Source organism: Balaenoptera ricei, chromosome 5, assembly GCF_028023285.1.
Source record: "Balaenoptera ricei isolate mBalRic1 chromosome 5, mBalRic1.hap2, whole genome shotgun sequence".
Lineage (NCBI taxonomy): Eukaryota > Metazoa > Chordata > Mammalia > Artiodactyla > Balaenopteridae > Balaenoptera > Balaenoptera ricei.
The window spans coordinates 32,361,108-32,388,451 of record NC_082643.1 but is presented as its reverse complement, the minus strand read 5'-3'; positions in this window follow the sequence as shown (position 1 = coordinate 32,388,451).

Genomic DNA, 27,344 nt, shown 5'->3' with positions numbered 1-27,344 from the left:
TTTCTTTATTATTTGAAGTTGTAATAGATTTTTTTGATAAACCATATATGGTTCATTCCATAATGCTGACTCAGATTTCAATTTCTTGTTTTCCTAACCCCTTTTAAATCTAGTTTTAAATTGTCTCCTTCACTACAATTCAAGACAGAGTACACTACTTGAGTTCAAATTCTGATTCTGCTACTTACAGTCTATATGACCTTATACAAATAATTTAAGCTTGTAAATCTCAAACTCCATAAAACTGAGATAATAATAGAATCTGACCCATATGTTTGTTAGAGGATTAAATGGGATAAAACATGTAAAGTGCCAAGTATTGTGCCTGGAAGAAAGTAAGTATTCATTCAATGATGTGACAAATATTTATTGAGTCTCTTGTACAAGTCACATACTAAGCAAGGAACTGAGCTTAGTGAGCCAGACATACTCTCTGACTTGACAGAGTCTACTCATTAGGGAAGGAGATAGATTTTGATCAAAGACACATTACAAAGGATATATTATAAATTGTTGTACATAAATGTACATATGTAAAAGTACTATACATGTGACATCTACAGTATTATATAACAGAAAGAATTGACCCAATTTGGGGTCAGGGAATTCTATACTATAAAATTTAAGATTGAGCAGAGATTTAAAGGAAGAGTAGGATACAAATATGTAAATTGGAGGGAAAGCCATTCCAAGACAAGGGGGAACCATATTTAAAAACCCCAGAAGTTGTGCTGGGAAACAGGGAGTATTTAAATCTTTAACAGGTTGGTGTTCCTGAAATACAGAATGCAAGGAAGATGGAGCTGTAATATAATAAAGTTGTGGTTGGGGTCAGTCTAGAAATGTCTATTTAGGTCTTCTGCCCATTTTTGGATTGGGGTGTTTGTTTCTTTAATATTGAGCTGAATGAGCTGTTTATATATTTTGGAGATTAATCCTTTGTCCATTGATATTCTCTCCCAATCTGAGGGTTGCCTTTTCGTCTTGTTTATGGTTCCCTTTGCTGTGCAAAAGCTTTGAAGTTTCATTAGGTCCCATTTGTTTATTTTTGATTTTATTTCCATTACTCTAGGAGGTGGATCAAAAAAGATCTTGCTGTGATTTATGTCAAAGAATGTTCTTCCTATGTTTTCCTCTAAGAGTTTTATAGTGTCCGGTCTTACATTTAGGTCTCGAATCCATTTTGAGTTTATTTTTCTGTATGGTGTTAGGGAGTGTTCTAATTTCATTCTTTTACATGTAGCTGCCAAGTTTTCCCAGCACCACTTATTGAAGAGACTGTCTTTTCTCCATTGTATATCTTTGCCTCCTTTGTCATAGATTAGTTGACCATAGGTGCGTGGGTTTATCTCTGGACTTTCTATCTTGTTCCATTGATCTATGTTTCTCTTTTTGTGCCAGTATCATATTGTCTTGATTACTGTGGCTTTGTAGTATAGTCTGAAGTCAGGGAGTCTGATTCCTCCAGCTCCGTTTTTTTCCCTCAAGACTGCTTTAGCTATTCGGGGTCTTTTGTGTCTCCATACAAATTTTAAGATAATTTGTTCTAGTTCTGTAAAAAATGCCATTGGTAATTTGATAGGGATTGCACTCAATCTGTAGATGGCTTTGGGTAGTATAGTCATTTTCACAATATTGATTCTTCCAATCCAAGAACATGGTATATCTCTCCATCTGTTGGTATCATCTTTAATTTCTTTTATCAGTGTCTTATAGTTTTCTGCATACAGGTCTTTTGTCTCCCTAGGTAGGTTTATTCCTAGGTATTTTATTCTTTTTGTTGCAATGGTAAATGGGAGTGTTTCCATAATTTCTCTTTCAGATTTTTCATCGTTAGTGTATAGGAATGCAAGAGATTTCTGTGTGTTAATTTTGTATCCTGCAACTTTACCAAATTAATTGATTAGCTCTAGTAGTTTTCTGGTGACATTTTTAGGATTCTCTATGCATAGTATCATGTCATCTGCAAACAGTGACAGTTTTACTTCTTCCTTTCCAATTTGTATTCCTTTTATTTCTTTTTCCTCTCTGATTACTGTGGCTAGGACTTCCAAAACTATGTTGAATAATAGTGGTGTGAGTGGACATCCTTGTCTTGTTCCTGATCTTAGAGGAAATGCTTTCAGTTTTTCACCGTTGAGAATGATGTTTGCTGTGGGTTTGTCATATATGGCCTTTATTATGTTGAGGTAGGTTCCCTCTATGCCCACTTTCTGGAGAGTTTTTATCATACATGGGTGTTGAATTTTGTCAAAAGCTTTTTCTGCATCTATTGAGATGATCATATGGTTTTTATTCTTCAATTTGTTAATATGGTGTATCACATTGATTGATTTGCATATATTGAAGAATCCTTGCATCCCTGGGATAAATCCCACTTGATCGTGGTGTATAATCCTTTTAATGTGTTGTTGGATTCTGTTTGATAGTATTTTGTTGAGGATTTTTGCATCTATATTCATCAGTGTTATTGGTCTGTAATTTTCTTTTTTTGTAGTATCTTTGTCTGGTTTTGGTATCAGAGTGATGGTGTCCTCATAGAATGAGTTTGAGAGTGTTCCTTCCTCTGCAATTTTTTGGAAGAGTTTGAGAAGGATAGGTGTTACCTCTTCTCTAAATGTTTGATAGACTTCATCTGTGAAACCATCTGGTCCTGGACTTTTGTTTGTTGGAAGATTTTTAATTACAGTTTCAATTTCATTCCTTGTGATTGGTCTGTTCATATTTTCTGTTTCTTCCTGGTTCAGTCTTGGAAGGTTATACCTTTCTAAGAATTTGTCCATTTCTTCCACATTGTCCATTTTATTGGCATAAAGTTGTTTGTAGTAGTCTCTTAGGATGCTTTGTATTTCTGCGGTGTCTGTTGTAACTTCTCCTTTTTCATTTCTGATTTTATTGATTTGAGTCCTCTTCCTCTTTTTCTTGATGAGTCTGGCTTATGGCTTATCAATTTTATCTTCTCAAAGAACCACCTTTTAGTTTTATTGATCTTTGCTATTGTTTTCTTTGTTTCTATTTCATTTATTTCCCCTCTGATCTTTATGATTTCTTTCCTTCTGCTAACTTTGGGTTTTGTTTGTTCTTCTTTCTCTAGTTCCTTTAGGTGTAAGGTTAGATTGTTTACTTGAGATTTTTCTTGTTTCTTTAGGTAGGCTTGTATAGCTATAAACTTCCCTCTTAGAACTGCTTTTGCTGCATCCCATAGGTTTTGGATCATCATGTTTTCATTGTCATTTGTCTCTAGGTATTTTTTGATTTCCTCTTTGATTTCTTCAGTGATCTCTTGGTTATTTAGTAACGTATTGTTTAACCTCCATGTGTTTGTGCTTTTCACGTTTTTTTCCCTGTAATTCATTTCTAGTCTCATAGCGTTGTGGTCAGAAAAGATGCTTGATATGATTTCAATTTTCTTAAATTTACTGAGGCTTGATTTGTGACCCAAGATGTGATCTATCCTGGAGAATGTTACATGTGCACTTGAGAAGAAAATGTAATCTGCTGTTTTTGGATGGAATGTCCTATAAATATCAATTAAATCTATCTTGTCTATTGTGTCATTTAAAGCTTCTGTTTCCTTATTTATTTTCATTTTGGATGATCTGTCCATTGGTGTAAGTGAGGTGTTAAAATCCCCCACTATTATTGTGTTACTGTCGATTTCCTCTTTTATAGCTGTTAGCAGTTGCCTTATGAATTGAGGTGCTCCTATGTTGGGTGCATATATATTTATAATTGTTATATCTTCTTCTTGGATTGATCCCTTGATCATTATGTAGTGTCCTTCCTTGTCTCTTGTAACATTCTTTATTTTAAAGTCTATTTTATCTGATATGAGTATAGCTACTGCAGCTTTCTTTTGATTTCCATTTGCATGGAATATCTTTTTCCATCCCCTCACTTTCATTCTGTATGTGTCCCTAGGACTGAAGTGGGTCTCTTGTAGACAGCATATATATGGGTCTTGTTTTTGTAAACATTCAGCAAGCCTGTGTCTTTTGGTCGGAGCATTTAATCCATTCACGTTTAAGGTAATTATCGATATGTAAGTTCCTATGACCATTTTCTTAATTGTTTTGGGTTTGTTTTTGTAGGTCCTTTTCATCTCTTGTGTTTCCCACTTAGAGAAGGTCCTTTAGAATTTGTTGTAGAGCTGGTTTGGTGGTGCTGAAGTCTCTTAGCTTTTGCTTGTCTGTAAAGCTTTTGATTTCTCCATCAAATCTAAATGAGATCCTTGCCAGGTAGAGTAATCTTGGTTGTAGAGTCTTCCCTCTCATCACTTTAAGTATATCATGCCACTCCCTTCTGGATTGTAGAGTTTCTGCTGAGAAATCAGCTGTTAACCTTATGGGAGTCCCTTTGTATGTTATTTGTCATTTTTCCCTTGCTGCTTTCAATAATTTTTCTTTGTCTTTAATTTTTGCCACTTTGATTACTATGTGTCTCGACGTGTTTCCCCTTGGGTTTATCCTGTATGGGACTCTCTGCACTTCCTGGACTTGGGTGGCTATTTCCTTTCCCATGTTAGGGAAGTTTTCGACTATAATCTCTTCAAATATTTTCTCTGGTCCTTTCTCTCTCTCTTCTCCTTCTGGGACCCCGATAATGCGAATGTTATTGCGTTTATTGTTGTCCCAGAGGTCTCCTAGGCTGTCTTCATTTCTTTTCATTCTTTTTTCTTTATTCTGTTCTGCAACAGTGAATTCCACCATTCTGTCTTCCAGGTCACTTATCCGTTCTTCTGCCTCAGTTATTCTGCTATTGATTCCTTCTAGTGTAGTTTTCATTTCAGTTATTGTATTGTTCATCTCTGTTTGTTTGTTCTTTAATTCTTCTAGGTCTTTGTTAAACATTTCTTGTATCTTCTCGATCTTTGCCTCCATTCTTATTCCAAGGTCCTGGATCATCTTCACTATCATTATTTTGAATTCTTTTTCTGGAAGGTTGCCTATCTCCACTTCATTTAGTTGTTTTTCTGGGGTTTTATCTTGTTCCTTCATCTGGTATACAGCCCTCTGCCTTTTCATCTTGCCTATCTTTCTGTGAATGTGGTTTTTATTCCACAGGCTGCAGGATTGTAGTTTTTCATGCTTCTTCTGGCTGTCCTCTGGTTTTTGAGACTATCTAAGAGGCTTGATGGGAGGCTCTGGTGGTGGTAGAGCTGACTGTTCCTTGCTCAAAGTTTTAAAGCTTATTTGATAAAGTAATAAAAGTAGTTTCTCATAATTCTTATTTTAAATTTCTTTTGTTATGGCTATCATTTTGCATATTTGTACTTTCTCCCTTTTGCTGTTACCTTATATAATGGTTTGCCCATTTTGTTGACTTTTTTTTCCCTGAGAACTACCATATAATTTTATTTAATAATTTCACTTCTTTCAGTTTTTTAATTCACCAATTATGTTTTTATCTTCATTAATTCTTCCCCACTTTTTTTTGTTTTGTTTTCTCTTTGTGTGTTTGTTTTTCTTTTTCTAAGATTTTGAGGTGGGATGTTTACTTTGCTATTTAGATAATAATTAATTCTATAAATTTCCTCTAATAACTTCTTTGTTTCCCACAGATTCAGATATGTCATGTTTTAAATCATAATTTTAAAGAAATTTTGTAATTTAATTTTTCACTTCCCATTAGTTGCTTAATATGATTTTTTTTTAAATTCTAAATAGAAGCATCTTTTGGGTTTTTTGTTTTGTTATTAATTTTTAGGTTTTTTATTATGGTCTAAAATTTTGTTTATATTATTTCTAGTCTTTGGAGTTTATTGAGTTCTTTTTCTGTACATTGACATAGTAAATTTTCATAAATGTTCCATGTGTACTTCATAGAAAGTGTCTCTTTCATTATTGGGATTGATTTTTGTATGAATCGCTAACATCTACTTTACTGAATACACTGTGCTTTTTTATAGCTTTACCAATATCTTGTCCAGTCAGTGGGACTTGAGTTTAGAGAAGGGTGTTAAAGACTTCCCTACTTGTGTAGTTTCTGCTTTATGGATGTTGGTACTATATTATTGGATGAATTGCAGCTTTTAGCACTGTAAAGTCTCATTTTGTATCTCTTAATGCATTTGGTCTTATTTCTACTTCCTCTGATACCTAGTATTTATCATAGTGTTCAATTTATAATTTGTTAATTAGTCTGAAATTGTTTTTATTTCAATAGACGAGTTAAATGTATTTACATTTATTGACATGATCAATATGTCAATGTGTTTTGCCTTAGTTCCATTTCATACATAAATAAATATGTATATATACATATATATGTATACACAAACACATTAAACTAATGCCTTAAAATATGTATTAATATCTTTTTATAGTACCCTTAGTTTTATTTTTGGCTATTTTTTATTGATTCCCTACTATGAGGTATGTTGAAATTAACTAGAAACCTTTCCTTCCCCCTTCCCCTTTTACATAATACCCTACATGGAGTAACATTTCTTTTACTCCCAGTTAATACCTTTAAAGCAATCAGCAAGTTTATTCTTCTTTTCATAAATACTCCCTATTCTCTCCCCATTTTTGATCATTGTCCCATATCTACATTGTCAGAAAGTACAAGCATTACCTTGCTAACTTCAATGTCTCTCCAATCTTTTGGTTGGCTGAAGCTCATTCTTTAACAAATTACTCAGATAGAGCTCATAGGAAAAATATTTTCTGAATTACTACAGGTTCATAACCATTTGTTAGCAGTCTTTATGTTGGCAGTTTGTCTACGTAGGAAATGTGGCTCACATTTTCTTTCTTTTGAGTATCTTAAATGTTATTCTATTGATCTACAGAATAAAGTGTTGCTGTGCCAATGACAATCCTATTTTCCTTTATTATGAATGTTTTTGTTTTTTAATCTCAATGTCCAAGGGATTTTTTAACCCAATATTTTTACTAGACTATGCCTTGATGTTTGCCTTTCTGTTTAGATTTTCCCAGGTATGTGACATACACTTTACTAAGTTTCAAATAAACTTTTATTTCAAGAACTTAAAATTTTTTTAGTTGTTAGAGTATATTTTGTTTCCTTGACTTGGTTTTCATATAAGGACTCCTATGATAAATATGTTGAACCTTCTCTATGAACCTCTATTTTACTACTCCAGTGGACACATGAATGATAAGAAAGCAAAACAGCCTTATTTCTGATATGGAGAAAACTTAATGATCTGGATAAGAGGAACAAACCAGCCACAACATTCTCTTAAGTTAAAGGTTCATCCAGAGCAAGACTCTAACTTTCTTTAATTCTGTGAAGGTTGAGAGAGATGAGGAAGCTGCAGAAGAAGTTTGAAACTAGCAGAGGTTGGTTCATGAGGGTTAAGGGAAGACACCAAGTCCATAAGATAAAAGTGCAAGGTGAAGCAGCAAGTGCTGATGTAGAAGCTGCAGCAAGTTATCTAGAAGATCTAGTTAAGCTAATTAATATAGGTAGATGCACTAAAGAACAGATTCTCACTGTAAGCAAAACAGCCTTTGTCAGAAGAAGATGCCATCTAGGACTTTCATAGCTAGAGAGAAGTCAATGCCTGGCTTCAAAGATTCAAAGGACAGGCCAACTCTCTTGTTAGGGACTAATGCAGCTGGTGACTTAAGTTGAAACCAACGCTCATTTACCATTCTGAAAATCCTAGGGCCCTGAAGAATTATGCTCAGTTTACTTTGCCTATTCTCTTTAAATAGAACAACAAAGCCTGGATGACAGCACACCTGTTTACAAACGGTTTACTTAATATTGTTGAGACCTACTGCTCTGAAAAAAAGATTCCTTTCAAAACATTACTGCTCGTTGACAACATATCTGGTCACCCAAGAGCTCTGATGGAGATGGACAATGAGATTAATGTAGTTTTCATGCCTACTAATGTAAAGTTTATCCTGCAGCCCATGGATTAAGGAGTAATTTCAATGTTCAAGTCTTACTTTGTAAGAAATACATTTTGTAAACCTATAGCTGCCATAGATACTGATTCCTCTGATGGATCTGAGCAAAGTCAATTGAAAACCTCTGAAAAGGATTCACCATTCTAGATGTCATTAAGAACATTCAAGATTCATGGGGAAGTCAAAATATCAGCATTAAAAGGAGTTTGGAAGAAGCTGATTCTAGCCCTCATGGATGACTTTGAGGGATTCAAGCCTTCAGTGGAGGAAGTAACTGCAGATGTGGTGGAAATAGCAAAAGGACTAGAATTAGAAGTGGAGCCTGAAGGTTTGACTGGCTTGCTGCATTCTCATGGTAAAACTTGAATGAATAAGGAGCTGCTTCTTATAAATGAACAAAGAAAGTGGTTTCTTAAGATGGAATCTATTCCTGGTGAAGATGTTGTAAAGATTGTTGAAACGACAACAAATATTGTTATAATATTACATAAACTTAGTTGAGAAAGCAATGACAGGGTTTGAGAGGATTGACTCCAATTTTGAAAGAAATTCTACTATGGGTAAAATGTTATCAAACAGCACTGCATGTTGCAGAGAAATTGTTTGTGAAAGGAAGAGTCAATTGATGTGGCAAACCTCATTGTTGTCTTATTCTGAGAAATTACCACAGCAGCCCCAACCTTCAGCAACCACCACTGTGATCAGTCAGCAGCCATCAACATCCAGGCAAGATCCTCCACCAGCAAAATAATTACCAACAGCAGAAGGCTCAGATGATGGTTAACATTTTTAGCAATAATGTTTGTTTGTTATTTTCTGGTTTATGAGATAGGTTTTTTTTTTTAAATAGATCTTTATTGGAGTATAATTACTTCACAATACTGTGTTAGCTTCTGTTGCACAACAAAGCAAATCAGCACTATGCATACACATGTCCCCATATCCCCTCCCTTTTGAGCCTCTCTCCCATCCTCCTTATCTCACCCCTCTAGGTCATCACAAAGCACCAAGCCAATCTCCCTGCACTATGCTGCTGCTTCCCACCAGCCAACTATTGTAAATTCAGTACTGTATGTATGTTGATGCTACTCTCACTTTGCCCCAACTTCACCTTCCCACCCCATGTCCTCAAGTCCATTCTCTATGTCTATCTCTTTATTCCTGCCCTGTAATTAGGTTCATTATTACAATTTTTTTTGTTTAGATTCCACCTATATGTGTTAGCATACTGTATTTGTTTTTCTCTTTCTGACTTACTTCACTCCGTATGACAGACTCTAGGTCCATCCACCTCACTACAAATAACTCAATTTCGTTTCTTTTTATGCCTGAGTAATATTCCATTGTATATATGTGCCACATCTTCTTTATCCATTCATCTGTTGATGGACATTTAGGTTGGTTCCATGTCCTGGCTATTGTAAATAGTGCTGCAATGAACATTGTGGTACATGTCTCTCTTTGAATTATGGTATTCTCAGGGTATATGCCCAGTAGTGGGATTTCTGGGTCATATGGTAGTTTTATTTTTAGTTTTTTAAGGAACATTCATACTGTTTTCCATAGTGGTTGTATCAATTTACATTCCCACCAACAGTGCAGGATGGTTCCCTTTACACCACTCCCTTTCCAGCATTTATTGTTTCTAGATTTTTTGATAATGGCCATTCTCACCAGCGTGAGGTGATACCTCGTTGTAGTTTTGATTTGCATTTCTCTAATAATTAGTGATGTTGAGCATCTTTTCATGTGCCTCTGGGCCATCTGTATGTCTTCCTTGGTGAAATGTCTATTTAGGATTTCTGCCCATTTTTTAACTGGATTGATTGTTTTTTTGATATTGAGCTCCATGAGCTGTTTATATATTTTGGAGATTAATCCTTTGTCTATATTGTTTCATTTGCAAATATTTTCTCCCATTTTGAGGGTTGCCTTTTTGTCTTGTTTATGGTTTCCTTTGCTGTTCAAAAGTTTTTAAGTTTAATTAAGTCTCATCTTTTTATTTTTGTTTTTATTTCCATTGCTCTAGGAGATGGGTCATAAAAGCTCTTGCTGTGGTTTATGTCGAAGAGTGTTCTTCCTACGTTTTCCTCTAAGAATTTTATAGTGTCTCACCTTACATTGAGATCTTTAATCCATTTGGAGCTTATTTTTGTATATGGTGTTAGGTAGTATTCTAATTTCAATCTTTTACATGTAGCTGCCCAGTTTTCCCAGCACCACTTATTGAAGAGGCTGTCTTTTCTCCATTGTATGTTCTTGCATCCTTTTTGTAAATTAGGTGACCATATGTGCGTGGGTTTAGGTCTGGGCATTCTATCCTGTACCATTGATCTATATTTCTGTTTTTGTGCCAGTACCACAGTGTCTTGATTACTGTAGCTTTGTGGTAGTGTGATAGGGTGAAGTCAGGGAACCTGATTCCTCCAACTCTGTTTTTCTTTCTCAAGATTGCTTTGGCTATTTGGGGTCTTTTGTATTTCCATACGAATTATAAAATCTTTTGTTCTAATTCTGTGAAGAATGCCATTGGTAGTTTGACAGAGATTACTTTGAATCTGTACATTGTATTGGGTGGTATAGTCATTTTCACAGTATTGATTATTCCAATCCAAGAACATGGCATACTTCTCCATCTGTTTATGTCATCTATGATTTCTTTCATCAGTGTTTTATAGTTTTCTGAATATAAGTCTTTTGCCTCCTTAGGCAGGTTTATTCCTAGGTATTTTATTCTTTTTGTTGCAATGGTAAAGGAGAGTGTTTCCTTAATTTCTCTTTCTGATTTTTCATTGTTGGTGTATAGGAATGCCAGAGACCTCTGTGCATTAATTTTGCATCCTGCAATGTTACCAAATTCATTGATTAGTTCTAGCAGTTTTCTGATGGCATCTTTAGGATTTTCTATGTATAGTATCATGTCATTGGTAAACAGTGACAGTTTTACTTCTTCTTTTCCAATTTGTATTCCTTTTATTTGTTTTTCTTCTCTGATTGCTGTGGCTAGGACTTCCAAAACTATATTGAATAAGAGTGGTGAGAGTGGACATCCTAGTTTTGTTCCTGATCTTAGTGGAAATGCTTTCAGTTTTTCATCACTGAGTATGATGCTTGCTGTGGGTTTGTCATATATGGCCTTTATTATGTTGAGGTAGGCTCCCTCTATGCCCATTTTCTGGAGAGTTTTTATCATAAGTTGATGTTGAATTTTGTTGAAAGCTTTTTCTGCATCTATTGACATGATCATATGGTTTTTATTCCTTAATTTGTTAATGTGGTGTATCACATTGATTGATTGGCATATATTGAAGAATCCTTGCAGCCCTGGGATAAATCCCACTTGATCATGGTGTATGATCCTTTTAATGTGCTATTGGATTCTGTTTGCTAGTATTTTTTTGAGGATTTTTGCATCTATATTCATCAGTGATATTGTTCTATAATTTTCTTTTTCTGTGATATCTTTTTCTGGTTTTGGTATCAGGGTGATGGTGGCTTCGTAGAATGAATTTGGGACTGTTTCTCCCTATGCAATGTTTTGGAAGAGTTTGAGAAGAATCAGTGTTAGCTCCTCTCTAAATGTTTGATAGAATTCGCCTGTGAAGCCATCTGGTCCTGCATTTTTGTTTGTTGGAAGATTTTTAATTATGGATTCGATTTCATTATTTGTGATAGGTCTGTTTATATTTTCTAATTCTTCCTGGTTCAGTCTTAGAAAATTGTATCTTTCCAAGAATTTGTCTATTTCTTCGTGGTTGTCCATTTTATTGGCATATAGTTGTTTGTAGTAGTCTCTTATAATCCTTTGTATGTCTGCGGTGTCATTTGTGATTTCTCCTTTTTCATTTCTAATTTTATTGATTTGTGTCCTCTCCCTTTTTTTCTTGATGAGTCTGGCTAAGGGTTAATCAATTTTGTTTATCTTCTCAAAGAAGCAGCTTTTCATTTTATTGGTCTTTGCTACAGTTTTCTTCATTTCTCTTTCATTTATTTCTGCTCTGATCTTTATGATTTCTTTCCTTTTACTGACTGGATATTCTCTGTTCTTCTTTCTCTAATTGTCTTAAGTGTAGGGTTAGATTGTTTATTTGAGATTTTTCTTGTTTCTTGAGGTGAGATTGTATTGCTATAAACTTCCCTCTTAGAACTCCTTTTGCTGCATCCCATAGGTTTTGGGTCATTGTGTTTTCATTGTTATTGTTTTTATGTATTTTTTTCTTTTTTCTTTGATTTCTTCAGTGATCTTTTGGTTATTTAGTAGCACACTGTTTAGCCTCCATGTATTTATGTTTTTACAGTTATTTTTCCTGTAATTGATTTCCAATCTCATAGCATTGTTGTCAGAAAAGATGCTTGATACGATTCCAATTTTCTTAAAATTTCCAAGGCTTGATTTGTGACCCAAGATGTGATCTATCCTGGAGAATGTTCCATGTGCACTTGAGAAGAAAGTGTATTCTGCCACTTTTGGGTGGAATGTTCTATAAATATCAATTAGATCTATCTGGTCTATTGTGTCATTTAAAACTTGTGTTTCCTTATTTATTTTCTGTTTGTATGATCTGTCCACTGGTGTAAGTGGGGTGTTAAAGTCCCCTACTATGATTGTGTTACTGTTGATTTCTCCTTTCATGGTTATTAGCATTTCTCTTATGTATTGAGGTGCTCCTATGTTGGGTGCATAAACATTTATAATTGTTATATCTTCCTCTTGGATTGATCCCTTGATCATTATGTAGCATCCCTCCTTATCTCTTGTAACAGTCTTGATTTTAAAGTCTATTTTATCTGATATGAGTATTGCTACTCCAGCTTTCTTTTGATTTCCATTTGCATGGAATATCTTTTTCCATACCTTCACTTTTAGTCTGTATGTTCCCCTAGGTCTGAAGTGGGTCTCTTGAGGACAGCATATATATGGGTTTTGTTTTTGTATCCATTCAGCCAGTCTGTGTCTTTTGGTGGGGCATTTAATCCATTTACATTCAAGGTTATTATCGATATGTATGTTCCTATTACCATTTTCTTAATTGTTTTAGGTTTATTTTTGTGGGTCTTTTTCTTCTCTTGAGTTTCCCACTTAGAGAAGTTTCTTTAGTATTTGTTGTAAAGCTGGTTTGGTGGTGCTGAATTCTCTTAGCTTTGGCTTGTCTGAAAAGCTTTTGACTTCTCCATCAAATCTGAATGAGATCCTTGCTGGGTAGAGTAATCTTGGTTGTAGGTTTTTCTCTTTCATCACTTTAAGCATATCCTGCCACTTCCTTCTGGCCTGCAGAGTTTCTACTGAAAAATCAGCTGATAACCTTATGGGGATTCCTTTGTATGTTATTTTTTGTTTTTCCCTTGCTGCTTTTAATATTTTTTCTTTGTATTTAATTTTTTATAGTTTGATTAACATGTGTCTTGGTGTGTTTTTCCTAGGGTTTATCCTGTATGGGACTCTCTGTGTTTCCTGGACTCTCTGTATTTCCCTTCCCATGTTAGGGAAATTTTCAACTATAATCTCTTCAAATATTTTCTCAGACCTTCTTTTTTTCTCTTCTTCTTCTGGGACCCTATAATTCGAATGTTGGTGCATTTAGTGTTGTCCCAGAGGTCTCTGAGATCGTCTTCAATTCTTTCCATTCTTTTTTCTTTATTCTGCTTCTCAGCAGTTATTTTCACCATTTTGTCTTCCAGCTTACTTATTCATTCTTCTGTCTCAGTTATTCTGTTATTGATTCCTTCTATTGCATTTTTCATTTCAGTTATTATGTTGTTCATTTCTGTTTGTTATTTAGTTCTTCTAGATCTTTGTTAAACATTTCTTGTATTTTCTCAATCTGTGCCTCCGTTCTATTTCTGAGATTCTGGATCAACTTTACAATCACTACTCTGAATTCTTTTTCAGGTAAATTACCTATTTCCTCTTCATTTATTTGGTCTTGTAGGTTTTTACCTTGCTCCCTCATCTGTGGCATATTTTTTTGCAATCTCTTTTTTTTTTTAAATGAGTGGGATTTTGTTCCTGTCTTATTGGGTGTTTGGCCTGAGGCTTCCAACACTGGGGTTTGTAGGCTATTGGGTAGAGCTTGGTCTTGGTGCTGAGATGAGGAACCCTGTGAGACCTCACTCCAATGAATATTCCTTGGGGTCTGAGGTTCTCTGTTAGTCTAGCAGTTCAGACTTGGTGCTCCCACCGCAGGAGCTTTGGCCCAACCCCTGGCTCATGAACCAAGATCCTGCAAGCCATCTGGGGCGGCAAAAAAGAAAAAAAAAAAACAATAACAAAGTAAAAAATAAAAATAAAATTAGACTAGGAAACTAACAGATATGTTAGGAAGAATATAAAAATAGAAATATAGAAGAATGAACAACTGGAAGGTCCAACTTTACCACAATAGTAAAAAAGAGGAGGAGGGAAAAAAAGGGAGGGGGAAGGCCTTGGCTGTGGATGGCGGGGCCTAAGCAAGGGTGAGGTTTGGGTGGTGGGCGGGGCCAATGCTCAGGACCCACAGGGCTGGAAAAGGCTGTGGGGGGTGGGGCTTTGACTCAAGGAACAGAAGGGGCCCAGGCGTGCCCCCTACCCCTGGTCTCAGAAGGCAGGGTACCTCACCTGGGAGCCCAGCAGCCTTCCTGGCTCGAGTAGGTGGGGCAAATGCCCTCACCTCCTCTCCTCCTCCAGACTGGGAGGCCCTCTCCCGGCTGTCTCTCCTGATCTCCCATGCCTCCCTCCTATGCCCCCAAGGACCCACGCATCCTGAAGGGGGGTTTGGAGGGCAGAGGATTTGCCTGGGAGCTCAGCAGGCTCCCAGGCCCTGAGTGGGCAGGGCAATCGCCCTCTGCTCCTCTCCTGCTCCTCCTGGATGGCTCCTCCCACCTGCCTCTCCTGATCTCCCCAGGCTCCCTCCTATGCCCCCAGGACTCATGTGGTCTGGATGGAGCTTTGGAGGGGGGGTACTGACCTGGGTGCTCAGCAGGCTCCCAGGGCCCGAGTTGGCAGGGCAATTGCCCTCTACTCCTCTCTCATTCTTCGCGCAGAGTCCCTCCCACCTGCCTCTCCAGATCTCCCCACCCTCAGGGGCACCAATCCTGTCTAGCCTCCACTTCTCCTCCCCCCTCAGTCCCCCTACGTCCTACCAGTTCACTTTAAGGCTCCTCCCATCTCCTTGGGCATCAGAGTCCCCCACCAGTGGCCAGCAGGAGCCCTGGTTGTGTGGAGCCGCTAACTCCACGTCTTCCCACACCGCCATCTTGACTCTGCCTCTTCCAATAATGTATTTTTAATTAAGGTTTGTACATTGTTTTTAGATATAATTTTATTGCACACCTAATAGACTACAGTATAGTGTAAAGATAACTTTTATATGTACTGGGAAACCAAAATATTTGTGTGACTTGCTTTATTGGTGTGGTCTGGAACTGAAACAGCAATATTTCAAAGGTATGCCTGTATATGGATCTTTGGTTTTGCTATAGTCATTGCTTTGTTTATTTCAATAGGTAACCAGAAAGATGCAAAATCTATGCCACTGCCATCTTCCAGATTTCCTCTACCTTTTAAGGATATCAGCAGCAGAACTAGGTATGGCAGGTCCAACTCCTTTTGAGCAATACATAATAGCTCTGTAGTAGATACAGGTTAAGGTGAGGAAAGAACATTTGTTGCTATGGAGCTTGTATGTCTTCAACCTTGTCTCTTTCCTTTAAGTGAGGCATACTAAGGGAGGAGGGTAAGACTAGACAACCATGGAGAGACAAAAAGTTCATTCAGAAGGACTACTTATCTGACTCAACCTTCCCCTTTTCCCACCAAAGGAGTTCGTGACCCAGCTTATAGCTTGTCTTCATTCATCAATTAATTTGCTAATTGTTCATTTACTCAGGTATTTATAATGTAATATTTATAATATTATAATGTACTGCCCATGTGCTAGGTTCAATCCAAGAGGTACAAAGATGGCTGAAACCTGGACCCTATTCTCAAATATCTTGAGTCTAGGATGGAAACTAAAATGATTCTACAAATGACTGTAACAGAAATGCTATAAAGGCATGTCTTCAGGGAAGGGTGCTAATGAATCTGAACAGGGCCAAAGGAAATAACAAAGTAGCATTTTCTCCTCTACCTTATTCCCATCTGAATCTTCCCTCAAGGATACACTTTAGGTAGACAGACAAGCATTGGTTTTCAACCACCTCAGAAGAGGGGTGGTGATGGCCCTGCTCATCCATAGGGAAGTTCATAAGAGAGATACTGTCCCCCAAGGAGTGCCTGGTTAAAAGCAATCACTATGTGATTAAGTCCAACATCCTGGCAAGAAAGGAAACTAAAAATATTCCTCATGAAGTTAGTTTTAGAAAAGGGAACTGTGACAAAATACGGGCTTTTCTTAGGGCAAAAAACCTGATAGAAATAGTTTTGAAAGTAAATAACCATGAAGAAGCCTGGAGACAGCTTAAGAACAACTTATTGGAAACTCAGGAAAAATGTTTGACTCAACCCAAAAAGAAAAGGTATTTGAAAATAAACACTAAATGCCTAAATGGCAAAAGAAAGAAGGTTGTTTTTAAAAAGGAGGAGGTGAGGACAAAGAATCTTTTTAGGGAGGGAAAGAATTTTCCAGGAAGAAGAGTGGGAATCCTATAAATGTGACAGGTCAAATTTAAACAAAATTAAATAGGTCAAAACTGCTTAATTACCAGGGCACCTTGTAAGGGAATCCAAAATCAAACAGTAAAGTGTTTGACAAAGAAAGGAAAGCAGATAGAGTAATAACGGAACTACTTGAGATTTAAGTATATTCAAGTGTCGTCAAGATATGAAGGCAAAAGCAGAAAAAAAAAAGAAAGAAAAACAGAAAACAATCATTTGTCACAGTATTTAACTTTAAAAAGTAATTTTATATTTTATGGAGATCTCCCACTTTAAATTGTATTTTAAGTGAAGAATCTGGATCAACTATCTTTTTCTACCTAACAAACCACTCCAAAACTTAACTGCTTAGAACAACAATTACTTAATAGATTATGATTCAGCCCATGGGCAATTTGGGCTGGGATCAACTGATCTGTAAAGCTGGTCTTCTCTGGGTCTCACTCAAATGTCTGCAGTCAGCAGGTGGCTCAGCTAGAGCTGGATGGTCAAGACAGCCTCACTCACCAGCCTGGCAATCCTGGGCTTCTTCTCCCTGGTTCTCCTCCATTTGGTCTCTCCAGCAGCTAGCACAGGTCCTTGCATCCTTGCTTGAGGATGATGTGTGCAGGCACAGACAGCACATCATAATGTGCAACTATTTACAAACCTGGGCTTTTGCCTTATTCCTTCATGTCCCATTGGCCAAAGCAGGTCACTTGGCTATGCCCATATTCAAAAGAGCAAGAACCAGACTCCACCACTTGGGAAGAATGACACAGTCACCATACTAAGAAATGTGTAGATAAAGATAGCAGGAGTTATTATTGCCATCTCTGCAAATAATCCAACACAATTTGCCCTCTGACCACAAAATAAACTTTCTGCTCACATGCAAAATACATTGTCTCTCTTCCCCAAAAGTCATATTTCATTATGGTATCAGCCTTGAAGTACAAGATATTCATCTAAATCAGGTCCAGATCTAGATGAAGATCTTCAGGTGCTGCTCCTCAGGTGTAGCTCCTTCTTATCCAAAGACTTATACACTAAAGTTATCCATCCACTTCACACACACACACACACACACACACACACACACACACACACCATATAATAGTGAGAGGGGATAGGTAACAGCAATAAACAGTCCCACTCAAAATGAGAACAGAAGTACAGAGCAGTCACACTGGTTCAGAGCTATTGTGAAATCCTAACAAACAAATATTAACAAAGGTCCAACTCCTGGAGCAGGGTATGTTCCCTAATTGGGACCCAATTCTAATCCCCAGGAATGGTTCCCAAGTCCATTGTTCTGTGTTGTTCTTGACTCTTCCTTCTTAAATCCCGAGTCCTATCCATAGGAAGTTGGGGCCCAGAGGCCTCCTTGGATATTGACTATTTCTGTTCTTTTTAGCAAGATCTTGCAGTGCTTTCTCCAAGCTTTATGAAGCTGAGTCAAGTCCATTCCATGCCCCCAAAGCCATACCTACAATTTCTTTGGAAACAGACATCTCTCTGTTTAGGCACCATCTCTCTGTCAGGATGACATGGGAAGGTACCCTTAAAATTACTAACAGCCCTTTTGTCTAGCTGAAATAGTCTACTAGACAGCACCTTCAATCTTCCAGAGAACTTTCAAGAGGATCTGATAGCCATACCCTCGATTACCCTTTACCAAGAAGCCATTTCTTATTTTGAGAATCTTTTGCTGTGTGGAGAGACTAGAGATGAAAAACAAGTTTACCTTCCAACTTAGGGAATTTGGCTTCCCTGTACATCTCTAAATTCTGCTTGCCAAATCGTTCTTTCTTTAGCTCATCTTTCTCTCACAGTATCATAGCAGGAGAAGCCAATGACTGCTTTAACCACTGGCCATAAAATTGTCTTAGGCATAATGACCAGTTTTTCGGGTACATTTTTTTATCCTGTGACAGTTCTGTCAATGGTTTTGCAGCTACAAAACATGGATTACCATCTTTTCCTCCAGCTACTGCTGCTTCCTCACCATTCTCCTAGCCTCTAGTAACAGCTCATCTGCCTTTTCTTCAGGCTTTGCCAGCAGTTTCCTCACTGCTTTTTCAGTCTCCATGTGCTATCTCATCCCAAAGCAATTACTACATGTTTTGAGTTTTGTTACAGCAGCCTGTCACTTCAGGTACCCATGTCTATTTTACTGCATAGTAAACCACTCCCATAGGAAACTGGCAAAAAGAAAACAAACATTTATGTGCTGAACATGATTCTGTAGGTTGACTAGACAGTTTTGGTTGGAATTGGCTCACTGGGCACTGGAGAGTCTAGGATGGCCTCCCTTGGATGCCTGAGGCTGAGCTGGCCTGACAGCTGGGCCTCTCTCCACCTTGTCTCTCACCCTCAAGGAGGAAAATACAGCTTGTTCACATGGCAGTAGCTCTCCCAGCACAGGAAAAGAAGGCATGCCACAATGTGCAAATATTTTTCTAACCTCGGTTTGTACAACTTTGCTAATATCCTATTGGCCAAAGCAAGTACATGCCAAGCCCTTATGCAAGGGTGGGGAGAAGTAAACTCCATATCTTAATGGGAGAAGCTGCCAAGCCACATTGCAAAGGGGTGTACTTATAGGAATGAGAAGAATAATTGTGGCCCTCTTTGCAAACAACCTACCACAGAAGCTAGTAATTATAGTTCTAACATTAGAAAATGCACACGTGTAGTAGACTGAGTGATCAATTAGATAGAGATAAGTTTCAGGTCTTTTGGACAACTTCAGGGATAGAGTCAGTGACCATAATATATAATTTGGCAGAGATGGCCACAGGGCCTGAGGTCGGGTGGATAACCAGTGATCATACCTCCACTGTGTGTGAACATCACCAGAGAAAGTTCTGGGGAGTGCCAAAGATGAGTATCAACTGATGGATTCATAAACTGATAGAATTAAGCCCACACTTAGCAGCCCATAGGATCCATGGAAAGCAGTATTTTACGTGCCTCCACTGTACACACATCCCCTTAAATGTATTCAACTGAAATAGATCAGAAGCAATATCAAGAGTATCTTGAAGGGAAAAGACAACATTTCCCAAAATGACCACTTGAAACTTAGGGACTGAGATGTGGGGAAAAATAAGTTAATTAAAGGAAGTCAAACTCCTGACTCCTCTGACACCCCTCACACATCCAAAGTACATCTGCTGAATGTCACCATAGGAGTGTCTCAGGTAATTTTAACCCCCATTTGGGATTACATACTCCTCTTCTCTTCCAGTTATTTCCCAAAAGTTTCAAGAATTTGGTCTCCATTGAATTATGGATCTTCCCAGAGCACAAAGTCTGGAGTGATGACCCCAATTACTATAAACCAGAAACAGTTCTGAGTGAGAGCCACAATAAAAAGCTAGAATGTCTAAAAATAACCTACTGGAGGAAGGGCACCATTTGTAACCAGTCTAAGAAAAAATTACTATAAGACTACATGTAGCTATTTTTTTTATATCATAGCTATATGAGAAGACTAGAAAGGAATACATTAAAGGAATAACATGGTTTATCTTTGTTGTTTGGGCTTTATGGTAATTCGATTTTTCTTTATTTTGTATGTTTTATATTATAAACATTTCTTTATAAAATAAAAGCATATTACACATTAGAAATGATGATAATAAAATATGAACTGATTTAATATTGTCATAATTAATTTGCTTCAAATACTTTGAAACAAAAACAGAATATAAAACACACATATATGCATCATTCTGGGATTATCCTTTCTAAGGTTTACAGACAGTTCTGGGTGTACTCTGATGCTTTTGCAAATATGTTCCTATAAAAGGCTTTCATCTTCAAGAAATTCATGGAAAAGACTCTGACAAGTACAGGTTTCTGGTAACTGACTGTACTGCTGAACTGAATGAATAAGCATTTTCAGAACTCTAATGAAAAACTGATGAACTCATAAAAGTGCTAACAAAAGATCAAGATGAAAAAAAAAAATTAATTACATGGGACTGAGTGAACTGATGAGGATGAGTATAATTTTTGTGACTTTCTGTCTGAATTTAAAAAAAAATCCCCCAAGGACTCAGAGGCAAAGAATATACAAATCAATTTTCACTGCAAAGTAAAGGAGCTGTTACAGTGGAGGATTACTGGATTGAATGTCAATATTATGACATAGTATGAGTGTGTTTCATGTATGGTAATTGCAATCATTGTTGCTTTTGTTGTGGTCATCCATGTACAATGTTTGGTGTCAGTCTACTTATCTCTTGTAAAAATAAAATACAGTGTGTGTGTGTGGAAAAAAATAAATAAATAAATAAATAAATAAATAAATAAATAAATAAATATCATTCCTTTGATTGTATAAATAAACAGTCTTTCACCCAGGAATTTTCCCTAGGAAACAAATTTTGTTTAGCACTTTTATAAATGCTTAGGAATGTAGGGGAACATTTTTCAAGAGTGTAGATGCCTCAGAATAGTTTGCACAATAGAAATAAAATGGCAAAGTGATGGGAAGAATTTGCAGAATGATCACACAATAATATGACATTGGCAGAAAAGTGACCAATGACTTTTAGGGTAGGCAAAGTAAAGGAAAGTTGAGGTGGCATTCACAGAGCTCATATAGTCGCTGCCATTAAAGAAATTACAATCTAAAGAAGATAAGGCCTGGGATGCTAATTAAGTCAGGGTGATGCCTTCAATCTTACTATACAAATACATTAACAGATTAGGCAAAGTTATATTTACAGATGACAGATATGAGTCTGAATAAACTTAGTATTCTCTAGAAAGATTTCATTTTCACTTTGAACAGTATCTTTACATAAGCTGCCAATTAAGCACCCTTTGTACTTACTTACTATATTCTTTAACTCATGTTTTCCAAAAGGTAGGGGATGGGGTAGGGAATAAATAGACCTACTACTCTCTACATCCCTTACTTAATGTATTTTCATTACTCTCCTCTCCACAACTGTGTTAACATCTATTATAGTGTAATGCAACTATTAAACATTTAGACAATGAGGCCATCTGGAAGAGCTATATGAGAATTTCTATGTTGCCAAACATACTAGGAACCATTTGAATGACACATGTAAGAAAAAAAGGAGGGGAGAATTATTCAATCACACAAACCAATTTTATATTCCAAAATACAAAAGCGAGTATCAAACAACATCAGAAAATATTTGCTTTATCTACTAAAGTTCAATACTTTTCTATGTTTTTTTCTGTTTTATTCATCACTATACCCCCAGCTCCTGAAAAAATAGATGGCATATATAGTAGTCACTTAATAAACATTTGCTAAATGAATTAATGAATAAATGAAAATGATTTTTGTATATGAGAAACTTCCTGACTAACAAGAGGTAGCTCCAGGCACCCATGGTGGCAGCTATTAGAGTCTCTTAATAGGAACATCTTATCTTTACCTTTGGGTCCATCCAAATTCTACCATTCTTCAAATTCCTGTTGTGATCTGTATCTTTTCTTAAGATTTCCGACCACTCCAGCCTTCATTGGTCTCTCAACTAGACTTTACTAGCCCATCACATAGCTTTGTTTAGTTTTTGCATTGTTTACTGTTGATACACATTTTCTGAATGGACTATAATCCTTTCAAGATCTGTCTTCTCCCTAATTTATTGATATTTGTGTTAATAAGACATGGCCCCTGCCTTCGTGGGGGCTTACAGTCTGGTAGGAACATACATGTAGAGTAAATAAGTTCAACATGTTAAGCATTGTACATACTATGGTAGACATTTGGGTTAGCCCTCCAAACTGCAATCCCACCCTCCTTCTATGAGAAAAGATTGAAAAGGTGATCCCTATGTTTCTCATATGTAACTGAAGCTGTCTCTACGTTTGAACAAGGACTCACCAGGTGCACTTGAATGATAGTTTAAAAATGAACATGAGGTGACAACCATCTTGCTGCCTCTCTTGATACTGGCAAGCAAGATTATAGAGATACATTTGTGGTGAGTGGACTCCATGTCCCAGAGTCCAGTCACCAGCTTTATGGCCATGGGAGAGGATGTGGCAGCAGCACCACTTTCTGACCTCTGGGTAGCATTTATGGTGGTGTGACCTTCAAATCAATGTCCAGTAGAGCTTTCTAACTTCTGTTCTTCCTACCCTATGAGCATCCAACTACCTGATTGAAGCACTGCTCAAAAGCACTGGTATTTTCTATCTTGCACTGAACCCTGGTTGATCCACAGGTTATGGTGCAAATACATAGAGAATCGAGTAAAGACACTAAAAAGAGAGCAGGTGCCTCTCCCAGAGGTAAAGAGTAGTTAGGAAAGTATTAATGGAAAGGTAATTGTCCAACTGAGCCAGGCAGATGAGGGGTGGAAGAACTTAGTGTAATCCTGAGAGCATTGTAGTGACTCATAGAATCACAGAATGTTTGTATCAGGAAACGTAGAGAAGATCTACTCTAACCCCTTTACTTAAAAATAAAGAAAAAGACTCTCAAAGAGGGAAAGGGACTTTACCTGACAAACAGAATGTGTAAGTCCAGAGAACAGCAGAGCTGAGGGCAGAACCAGACCTTCTGATGTCCAATCCATTGCTCATTCAACTTTAGTGATCCTGTACTTTTTATTAAACAAAATTACTCAGGGAATTCCCTGGCAGTCCAATGGTTAGGACTCCGTGCTTCCACTACAGGGGCCTGGGTTCAATTCCTGGTCATGGAACTAAGATCCCAGCAAGCCACGAGGTGTGGCCAAAAAAAAAAAAACAAAACAATTTACTCAGAAGAAGGATCTAGGCATTTCACTTCTTATCTAAAATAATCACCACGAATGTCAGTATGTTACAGTTGTATTTCTGTTGATAGGTTTTAAAGGATTAATGCAATAGTTAAAAATGAGTAGAAAATACTTTCAAAGGTATATTGAGATGGGTAGCCTCAATGATAATAGATGAGAATCAAATTCTTCTAACCACTAAGTAAGTATTCATTCTCCTATTGCCTATTTTTAAAAAGCACTTATTGGTTATCTCTATTCTCAACAAATCTCCGTCTCCCTCTGAACACATGGGACAGTCCCAGCATTGCTCCCAGACAACACAAAGCTCGTGAAGGCAGCATTTACATCTGTTTGTTCTGTCAAGTTCCTTCAAAGATATTCACTTTTGAATCAACCACACCTCTTTAGGAAAACATTCCACAGCTTAATATTCTCCTTGACACTCCTGAGTCCATGAATAAATAAATTTACCCAAAAAATGCTCCTCCTTCAACTTGGAGCAGGAGATTTTAACTGTCTTCATTTGAAGAGTCAACAGTCCCTTCCTTTGCAAACATTTAACTTACTGAACAACACTGGGATCTTGCAATGGTGTGTCTTATTTCTGGAAGAGATGTCAAAAGATTTCCTGATCCAAGACCCTGATTTCAAATAGTTTAAGTGTTATTAACTTCATTTTACTGGGATAAGTAAGGCTTACGAGATTAAATTTCTCTTATAAAGTTGTCCAGTTAGTCAGAAGCAGGAACGGTGTCAGCCCTTGCATTTCCCTGTCTTCCCAGTTTCAAACACAGAGGAATTCACTCAGATTCAGCCTCATCCAAATCCCAAGCCATCCCTAACTGATGTTGACAGCACATTGGGAGCTCTGTCCAGAATCCAAGTACCAGTTGCCTAGCATAGACCCAAGTACCAGCAGATCCATAAACTTCAGATTTCTCCCAATCTTTGTCATAATTGTTAAATCATTACAGCTGGGTCCCTGCCTTTATATGTATCCAGTTCTTTCTGTGTGATTGAAGCCTGCCCTGAGTCTCAGTCTGCCTTTGGGGTTGAGGGGCAGTCCTGACACTTGGACATCACTTGTCATCCCAATATCCCAGGGGCTACTGCTTGCCTCTTGGATCCTCAGTTCTGGTTGGGGTGTTGCTCTAAACAAAAGACACATCTAGAACTATGACATTGCTCCCAAGACTTTGAATGTAACAGTTATCTAGACAGCATTCTCGCAAAAGAGGATGACTTGCATAAAGTGACTGATAAGATCTGAAAGACAATATTAACACTTTAATTCCTGTTTACTTTTATTATATTGATTCTTTTTAAAGTCATATTTTGGGTGTGTTGTATAATATACATATGCACTAGTAGAGTAATTCATATAATAATTTAATAAATAAATACAGAAATTTATATTAGAAGTGCATGCTGAAAAAACTATGCATGATCAAGTAAATCTGGAGAACAACACTTTACAAACATGTACAGCAGAGTCCCATCCACCTGAGTGGACCCCTTTGGATGTTTCTAGACTGTAAGCTCCATAATGGTATGGTTCATGTTTGTTTGTGGCCAGCTTCCTCATACCTAGCACTGAGCTGCCATAGATCATCTTTGTTGAATGAATGAATCATGGATTAATAAATGACTTGAAATTGGCTTAAATCAAGAGTTATCATGTATCTTTAAATATTGTGGTCAGTGGAATAGTGTCCCCCCAAATTCATATATACCTGGAACCTAGAATTTGGTAATAAATAGAATTTAGAAACATTATTTGGAAATAGGGTCTTTGCAGACATACTTAAGAACTGAGATGACATCATACTAGATTAAGGTGGGCCCTAAATCCAATGAGAATGCCTTTATAAGAGATAGAAAAGGACACACAGAGACAGAGAAAAAGGTCCTATGAAGGCAGAGGTAGGGATTGGTAGTGGGAGATTGGAGTAATGTAGCTCAGCTATAAGCCAGGGAACACCTGGGGTCACCAGAAACTGGAATTGCAGGAAAGGCCTTTCCTAGGACCTTCTATAGGATCATGGCCCTGCTGACACATTGATTTTGGACTTCTAACCTCCAGAAGTATGTAAGAGTACATTTCTGCTACACTAACACCAAGTTTGTGGTCATTAGTCACCACAGCCCTAAGAAACTAATGCAGATACTATATTTCAGCTATCAGGCCTTTGTCCCAGCAAGTTTAGTCCTGTTGGACCTGACTCCCATGCCCTTCTCCACTGGTCTATTGTAATGAATCCAACACACCCTCCAGGGGAAGCCATTCATGATATGAAAGGCAATACTAGAATCTAGTTCCCCTGACTCGCAGGGTAGCTTGTCTCCACTCCACCTTACTATTTATAACCAGAGAACTTACCTGACAAGAAAAAGTTCTCAGAAGGTCTAAGGTACACATTGTGGGTAAGTACCTAAGAATTTATCATGTAACCTGAAACTCTTTGCTCTTAAAATTGCTCATGAGGATAAGCCTCTGACCTCTGATATATACTGGTTCCAGCCAGTTAACAATCACGAGACATGTTATAGTTTTATTTGGCACTTGATCTTCTGGTCATGGCAAAAACCAGGGAATGAAAAGTTTGTTCTTTGTTTTAACTCACCTTTGTCATCAGTTAATATTAGTGAGCACGCATCATGTGCATGTATTTACATAAATAACATTTACTTAAATTTTAAAGCAATCAAATTGCTTGAAACATTCAAAAGGAGAATTCAATTTCATTCTACTTGTGGAAAATATTTATGATCTACCTTTCATCTCTAATTAGCCTGTACAAACAGAACAATTTTGCTTAAAACAATAGATGACCAGAATGTCTTTCATATACTCTAAAGATAACTTATATGGGGCTTCCCTGGTGGCGCAGTGGTTGAGAATCTGCCTGCCAATGCATGGGACACGGGTTCGAGCCCTGGTCTGGGAAGATCCCACATGCCGCGGAGCAGCTAGGCCTGTGAGCCACAACTACTGAGCCTGCGCGTCTGGAGCTTGTGCTCCACAACAAGAGAGGCCGCGATAGTGAGAGGCCCGCACATCGCGATGAAGAGCGGCCCCTGCTCGCTGCAACTAGAGAAAGCCCTCGCACAGAAACGAAGACCCAACACAGCCAAAATAAATAAATAATAAATAAATAATAAATAAATTAAAAAAAAAAAAAAGAAAGAAATGAGAGTGTGCAAAGCCCCCACCCCGTTAACCATTTGATATGATGTCCTGCCATTCCAACCTCTACATCTTCCCCATTTTCCAGATGAGAGAACTGAGGCTAAGAGACATTGAATAGCTTCACCAAAAAAAAAAAAAAAAAAAAAAGATAACTTATATGAACATATTAGGATGGTGCTTGGCACAGAAGAGGCACTCAGGAAGTGTTAGAGCTGTTTTTTTCTGGATTTAAAAAGAAAATTAACATGCAGAACAGCTCCTTTGAATTTAATCATTCATTCGCTTGTTGGTATTAGTTACTATGGATGTGGCTGAAACTATCATTCCTTGAAGATCTTGAGCTTATTCACAACTGTCCTTGATTTTGAGCATCCAGAAAGAACATTATTGGTGATATGGAAGTGTCAGGGTTCTGCGGACATGATGGGGTCACACTGGATGTGACGATCAAAATGAAAGGGAGTTTCAAGCCAAGCGAAATGGACTCCAATCTATAAAACATAAGATTTTAAAAGAGATGAAGAAAAATAGCAGGTGTCTTCCCAAGGGTACTAATTCTTAAAAGGAAGAAATAAGGATAGAAGGGTTTAGAAGTGAAATTCTGATGAAGACAGTCACAAGTGATCAGAATTCAGTTATGCTGAGATCCACAAACCTGTATTGAGCACCTCTTATGAGCAAAACAATGGGTGAAAGAGTCCTGAGCCATAGTCTAGAAAACTCTTAGAATCTCTTTGAGAAAGAAAAGAGGGAGGAATCTGAAGATCCTTTGTGTCTATGCATGGTGCAACTGACTGAACTCAGCTTTAAAAAGAAATCCTGGGGAACAAGACTTTGGTGTATTTATAAGTGTGCAGAGTACCTGTCCTGTACTTTTGAATACACATAGA